The 7532-nt window shown below is 49.0% G+C and overlaps 1 long non-coding RNA gene and 1 other non-coding gene across 2 annotated transcripts; both read left to right on the top strand.

The window, feature by feature from the left end:
- Positions 1-2501: 2501 nt before the first annotated feature.
- On the top strand, positions 2502-6146 carry LOC142839455 (uncharacterized). Its single transcript, XR_012908755.1, has 4 exons — positions 2502-2574; positions 4028-4065; positions 4733-4774; positions 5606-6146. It is a non-coding gene; the product is annotated as an uncharacterized LOC142839455 (long non-coding RNA).
- LOC142839628 (small nucleolar RNA SNORD93) lies at positions 4123-4193 on the top strand. The gene has a single exon (XR_012908798.1). It is a non-coding gene; the product is annotated as a small nucleolar RNA SNORD93 (small nucleolar RNA).
- Positions 6147-7532: the final 1386 nt, after the last annotated feature.

The following is a 7532-nucleotide window of genomic DNA, read 5'->3' on the forward strand; positions in this document are numbered from 1 at the left end:
GCGTGCATAAGCTAAAAACCTGGGGAATTCTTTATGTGAACTCTCTGGTAGCCCTGCTGGGATCATAAGCAAGAGCATCGCAGCCCAAGGTTTCCAGGGCACACACCTGTGCATCCTCCAGCTGCCCAGGGCAGCCATGCAGGCTGACTTAGGTAGACGAGATCGTTCTGCTTCATCAAGAGCAGACATTCTCTTGGCTCACACACAAGCCTCCAGCTGCTCAGAACAGGCAAGCTGTCGGGGAAGAGACCTGCACGTGGCAAACTGCCCAATAACCCCAATTTTAAAAGAAAGTACCCAACTGGGGCAATCACTTAAACCATAAATAACGCCTGCTGCTGCTTTCTGGTCTCATGCTGCACAGCAGCAACACACAGAAATATGCACCAAACACAGACACAAGAGCCCATGAATGGCCTCATTAATCTAGCAAAGCAGATTCCCACATCTGTGTCTGCTGGTCCATTGAGAACATGAGAGTTTTAGCTCCGGGAGACAAAGATCAAGACATGGTAGGATCCAGCTCAGGCAGGAGAACTGGTCTTGTTACTGCTCAGCTTGTGACCTTCAACTGAGACTGGGCCATCCAGCCCCACTACCCTCGTCTGGATCAGGGTTATAAGTATTTAGCACTGTCCTGGGCAGTGATGGGGAAGTGAGCGAGCCTCAATACCTCCAAACTGACTGTGGATCTTCTCCAGGAGGGATGAGCTAGTGGATGTCGGCAGCTAGAGCAGGAGAGAGGCCTGAATATTTATCCTGAGTTAAGCGCAGGATCGTGGCTAATGAGGACCTCTGATTGTCTTTCAGCTAGCACTATCAAAAGAAGCGTGAAGGTTAAAGTTCATACTTGTATCCCATTGACTGGCTGCTGCAGCGGCTTTCCAAGGCCCCTGCTTCTGCCTTCCCCATAAAAGAGAACTTTTACTCAGAGCGTGGCAGATAGAATGGAGGACTGTGGACTACCTCAGTTTCCCCTCAACATTTATATCAACACGGGATCTTATTGATATTCCCCCCTGGAAGGGATGAGTGAAATTACCCAGTGCGAGTGGGAAGGAAACACGGAACACGCAACAAACCCGCTTAGGAGTTTATTAGAGGGGCCATGTATAGGCTCCGAGAAGTCAGTGTGCAGAGAGAGAGCTAAAGATGGTGCCTCCAGCTTTTAAGGGCTGCCTAGCGTATGCTCATAGGGGGGATGGCGTGGTTATGTCATTTGCAGATGACGGAGCTCACGCATTAACATTAGCGCAAGGGCTCTCTCAGATGCGTCATACGCAGATGACGCAGCCTTGCTACACGTGGGTCACGGGGTCCTTTAAGATTCCCAGGACCATTAGGCTTGTTGGCACAGGCATGGCCCTGGAACTGGCAAGTGTCAGCTGTGTTGTGTGGCTGAATCCTTACTATGAGGAAAGGCTAAACAAGAGCCCAGAGCGTGATCTAGCTGAGTCTGGAGCTGGGGATAGACGCTTTCTGATAGCATTGTGTGCCTTAACAACGCACTTGGTAGCGTCCAACAGAAATGCCAGCTCAGTTCTGGCCACCAGAAGCCCAAAAACCAAGGTGTCAGCAGAACCAAACTACCTCTAAACTCACTGAAAGGAATCTTACCTGTGCCTTCCTAGCTTCTAGCTGCCAGCACAATTCTTGGCATTTGGGGCGTGTAGTCGTACCTCTCTCCACCCTTTGCTGGGTTTCTGTCTTCCCGTCTTAGAAGGATTCCAGTTGCCTTTAGTTTAAAGGGCCCACCCCTGCCGAGTGATGGCACAGGTCTTTAATCCCAGCACTCAGGAGGCAGAGGCAGGCGGATCTCCACTGACTTCCAGCCCAGGGTGATCTGCAGAGCAAGTTCCAGGACAGTCAGGGCTTCACAGAGAAACCATCCCTGTCTGGAAAAAACAGCAACGAAAAAGGCCCATCCCAATGACCTCATCTTAGCTTGATCACAAAGCTAAGGCTATTTCCCAATAAGATCACATTCACTAGTACTGGAGGTTAACACTTCACGTCTTCTGAGGGATGTTTGATCTCTATCACCCATGTCTGGCCTCAATGCTGTTGATTTTTCTGCAATACCAACTCCTCCTCTCGTTAGAGTCACAGAAGTGCTCCAAGGGCAGTGTGTTTTCAGATCTTGGCCAGCATCGGAAGTACACAGCCAGCAGTGAGATTTCCACGTGTGGGGTCTTCTGCTTGCATCAGCCTCAACAGGAGCAAATTCTGTTACATAATTAGGTGTGGGTCTTTAAATGAAAATAAGGACAAAAGGGTGTGGCATAGTACTAAATCCAGTGTATGACTTTAAGAATCACGCCCTACACTCTGGCGTCAAGAACCTCTGCGGTCAGGGCGGTGAGTGGTTCTGGGTTGGGCGCAGGCTAGGACGCACTGAGGCCACCAGGGGACGCGCGAGGGCCGGGGAGTTGGGATAGGGCGGGAACCCGGGACAGGGCGGGCAGGGCGGGGTCCTGGGCCACTCTGGTTGGCTGCGACCCGTTCTCTCTGTCCAGCCCATTTTAAACTTGGTCCGGCCGGGCGTCTCCCCCTTTCCGCCGCGGCGTGCTCCTGGTAAGTAGTACTCGTCCTGCGGAAGGCAAGATCCCGCCACGTGGCCTCGGGGGTCCTCACTGCGCTAGCCCCGCGTGCCGGTCCAGGCCCGACGCGTATCCCCTCGGTGTGGGACTGGGGCTTGGCCTCGGCGCTGCTCGGATTTGTCTCCTCCGGGGTGGAGGCACAGAGTCAAGACTGTCCCCGGGTCCTTGGCACACTCGGGGCTCCCGCCTGCCCAGTAGTCTGGTGACGGGGACATCGCCTATTTAGGAAGCGAATGAGATCAGAGATCAAGAGTAGCAGGATAATTCCAATGTTAGCAAGGAAAGGAGGTAATTTCGCCCACACAGCCGCGTTCTCGGCACAAGTGCCCTTCAAATGCCACTTTGTACAGAGACCTTTTTTTTTTAAGGTTGGCTTCTGAGAGCCGATGACTGCAAGCGAGTCAAGCAGGGCGCTCTGCGCACCCACAGTGGCAGGATTAGCCAGTGCTTTATGCTGCCTAGCCTTACTCTGACACAAACCCAGCCTGCCTGGGTTTTGTGTCCTGGGCAAAAATCTGAGCCTCTGGGTCCATACTTGTACAGGGTATTAGATACCTAACTTCTGTGCTCCGTGATGTAAAAACACTTTGTTCCTAAGAGCAGGCATAGGTGTCTTCTGAGCACCTGGGAGTCCTGCCTGCTCGCTGCCGCTTTAACATTTGTGAAGGTCTAAATTTAGACGTGAGTGAACGAAGGAAGGTACTGCTTGAGTTTTGTTTTTTAATTGGGATGTGAACTTGTGCTTGTTGGGTTCCCGTTCTGGCCCAGGGAATCTTACTGCTCTAGTACTGTAAAGTGTTGGGACTTACGGGTACAGCAGTCCAGAGAGCCCCTACGCCTCGTGAAGCCCATGTCAGGGCGAAAACCTTCTGGGCTATTGTGAACAATCTCCAGTATTCCCTGAGCTGCAACAAACATGCCGTAGTTTTGTCTCGTTTAGGGGTTAGGTTTCTATTGAGTCCTTCGGATTGACACAGTCTAAGAGCCTAGAGTGAGGGACAGCATGAGGTCTAAGGACTCCGGACAGAGAAGTTCCAGGACTACGGGTTTCTTCCCCCTCTTCAGTTTCAGCAAGCTGATTGATTGATGCTTCTGATTTTGAAATCAATGAAAGTGCTTCAGCTTGCGTTAAAGAAATACTGCAGCTAGTCGTTTTGTTTCTAAACTTGATAAATTATCTGATTGTATGACGGATTCAGTTGGAACGATGGCACAGAGGGAGCAAATAAGACTCCTAGCTGTCAGAAATGTAAAGATCACAGCTTTGTACAGGAGTATTGTTCAGAGGCAGGACTTACGTCAACGAAGGCAGTTAGCCCCAAGAAAGGTTGGTGTGTGCCTGTGGTTTTCTTTTTAACGGGGTGGAGGGGAAGCTATGGCCTGGGACTTGTGCCATTGTTGATGCCTTTTTTTTTTTTCTTACACAGGTGCTGTGTGTTCTGCCCAGGGCGTTAGTGAACACAAGGTATGAGTTCAATGAAAAGATTTGACTTGTTGGGCACAATTCCAGGAACAGGATTCTTGGCCGAGGATGAGAACTCTAACCTGATTGGATATGCTGCTCTGATGGGTTGAAGGATTTACCTGAGGCCAACTTAATAGGAATTTAATGTAGTCACACCACCTCTTTATAGACAGGGACAAGGGGACCGTGTAGTGAGGTGGTTTAGGAATACCAAACCTGACCTTTGATTTTGGTTCCTGGGCCCTATGGGAGAGAGAACCAAGTTATCCGTGGACCTTCATGTGAGTGCTATGGCACCTGTGTGCACAAAGAATAATAAATCTGTGTTGGTAAATGGATTGATACTTTTTTTTTTTTTTTTTTTTTTTTTTGCTTTTTCGAGACAGGGTTTCTCTGGTTTTGGAGCCTGTCCTGGAACTAGCTCTTGTAGACCAGGCTGGTCTCGAACTCACAGAGATCCGCCTGCCTCTGCCTCCCAAGTGCTGGGATTAAAGGCGTGCACCACCACCCTTGGATTAATACTTAAAGGGCAAGTTGAATTACCAGATGTACTGGATAGCACACTGAGGATTCTGTTTATGCAAGGTAGTTAACTGTCAACATAGACATCAGCATGTTACTATAGTATTGTTGGTCTAATTAGTTACCCCCGGTATTTCTCCTGCAGCCTGGTGCTTGAGATGAGCTAGTGCAACTTCGAGAAGAAAAGGTATGTAATTGTAGTTAGAATCAAACGAAACATTGGTTTGGGGCAGTCCCAATTGCATAGATAGAAACATGCGAATGTTGTCCTATAGAATTCATTTCTGTTAGTTTAACACAAAAGATATTTTTGGGGTTTTTATTTATAAGAATTTTTTTGTGCCTGCATGTACCATGTGCCTGCAGTGCCCATTGAGACCAGAAGAGGGTTGTGAGCTGCTATATGGGTGCTGGGAATTGAAAATAGGTTCTCTAGAAGAGCAGTCAGCTAGAACTTTTAACTGCTGAATCATCTCTGTAGCCCTAAACTTAGGCAACTCGGGAGAGTGAGGTGTTCGATGGGATCCATTGGGTGTCTGGGCTCAGTACCTGCCATGTGTGCACTGTATTATGCTCAGATGTGAGTCTCAAACATATACATGGAGAACTTCACACTCTCGTCTAGTGAAGCTGAGACACCCTCAGACATAACTGGAATACAAACCTCAATGGCTCCTTTGGGTGTGTTGGGATGGGGTGGGTGGTCATAGTCTGTCCCTATCTCAGCACGTGCTAACCCCGCTGGCAGACACTATTCAGGAGGCGACCTGGGCCTAACTCCTCTTCCCATCCCTGGCTTCGTGCTGCCAGCAGCACAGAACACTCTGGGAAGAGTGCTGTTACTATGGAGACAAGCCTGGCCCGGTGGAAGAGCGCATAAAAGAACTTCCTTAAAGCTATCCGACTCCAGCATGGGAATCTGGCGGTGGGGCCGTGGGTCCTACTCCTTGGCCACTGGTCTCTTGTCTCACCATAAATATTCTTGTTTCTATGTTTTTTTTTCTCTTATTTTTTTCAGGGAAATGGCAGTGAAATTACCTGACGGTGAGTAGATCAGATGTTCCCTACAGTTTACTCAGGTCTGCCATCACCTGCCAGCTGACTTAGCCTGCTTTGCGCACCCATCTCCAACCCTGCTCATGTAGAAAAAGACGCACCCCCCCTTACCATGCACTGTTGCAAAGTGGCCCTGTAGTGTGGCCACATGGCTGCCTGAACTTGACCTGAGCAGATAGTCCCTAGGAAATAGAAACGCCCCCACCCCGACTTTTTCAGGAATTGTGAGGCCAGTTTCCCATTCCTCCCTAAATAGCTAGTCAACCGGCCCCTTTCAAGTGACATAATCACATCCTGGTTACATCAGGCACAGAGGCACAGACCCCTCCTGGGGACCTGACTGAGATTTTTTTTGTTTTGCCCATAAAAAAAAAATTACCCACGAAGGAAGAATCTTCCCTAAACCTTCAAAGGCCCTAGAAAACCTAACTTAGAGCTCTCCCTGGCCAAGATACTGTTCTCTGCTCCGGCATCCCTACAGTTGGTGTCCAATAAACTGTTAAACTGTCTGTGAAGTGCTCTTGTGCCTATTTCTGCCGCCGTGCATCCCCCTCACACACACAAACACAGATTTATTTATTTTTGGTTTTTAGAGACAGGGTTTCTCTGTGGTTTTTGGAGCCTGTCCTGGAACTAGCTCTTGTAGACCAGGCTGGTCTCGAACTCACAGAGATCCGCCTGCCTCTGCCTCCCGAGAGCTGGGATTAAAGGCGTGCGCCACCACCGCCCGGCTTCAAACACAGATTTAATGTGTATAACTGTTTGCCTGCATATATGCCTAGAACCTTCAAAGGTCGGAGGGTATTAGAGATTGTTAGCCGTCATCTGGGTGCCTAAAACCTTCAGAGGTCAGGGCATTAGAGATTGTTATCTGCCATCTGGGTGCCTAGAACCTTCAGAGGGCATTAGAGAGTGTTAGCCGCCATGTGGGTGCTGGGAACCAAATCTGGGTCTTCTGGAAAAGTAGTGCTCCTCTCTGTAGAGCCATCTCTGCAGCCCCACTTTTGAGGGTCTTTAATACTGCATTGTAGCTGGGCAGTGATAGGCCAGCCTGGTCTACAAGAGCTAGTTCCAGGACAGGCTCCAAAGCAACCTTGTCTCGAAAAACCAAAAAAAAAAAAAAACCTATTGTTTTAGATGCGTTGGCAAATCCATGTCCTGTGGTAGAGATACTATGGGAGAGACAGTGCCATGCCTATTTGGCCATGCAAGATGGTCGTTAGGCGTCTACTGACCTGTCAAAGGGAATGATTTAGGTTTTGGGTCATAAGGAAGATTCAATTGTGAGGAAATGAATACCTATTTCCACAGTTTCCACCACATTCCTACAATGACTTGGGATTGTTGTCAACAAATACTGAGCGGTACAGTAATTAGAATAGGGAATGAAAGCCCAGCAAGAGGACGGCAAGGAAATGAATCCCAACGACACTGCATGCTGTCAACTGGGGCCTGTTTGGCTCTGAGCTCCCTAGCAGCAAAGAGCCAGCTCTCAAAAACGGCTGTGACAATGGAGCATCATTTTAAAGCAGAAGAGGGGAGGAGCCACCTGCACTTGAGGCTTCCCAAGGGTGAGAGCATGTTTTTCCTGGTAACCTGGAGCACTGGCTAACTAGAGGAGGATCTAGAGAAAGTGAAAATGACTGGGTTTGGCCCCAGAGTGGGCAGGCAGGCAAAGGTTCATAGGAAACCTGGATCCACTCTGGATGTCAGACGGAAGCCAGGCTAACACAGAAGCAAGCCATGGTGGAACAGAACAAGATCAGTCAGGTGTGCTTGAAGGGTTTTTATCCTGTATTTAAAAAAGATTGCGTTGGCAGGATTTACCTTGTATTTATCATCTGAAGACTCCAGATCCCCTGTTCTCTGATACTGATACAATTGTGGTT

This window comes from Microtus pennsylvanicus, chromosome 21 (assembly GCF_037038515.1).
Source record: "Microtus pennsylvanicus isolate mMicPen1 chromosome 21, mMicPen1.hap1, whole genome shotgun sequence".
Classification (NCBI taxonomy): Eukaryota; Metazoa; Chordata; class Mammalia; order Rodentia; family Cricetidae; genus Microtus; species Microtus pennsylvanicus.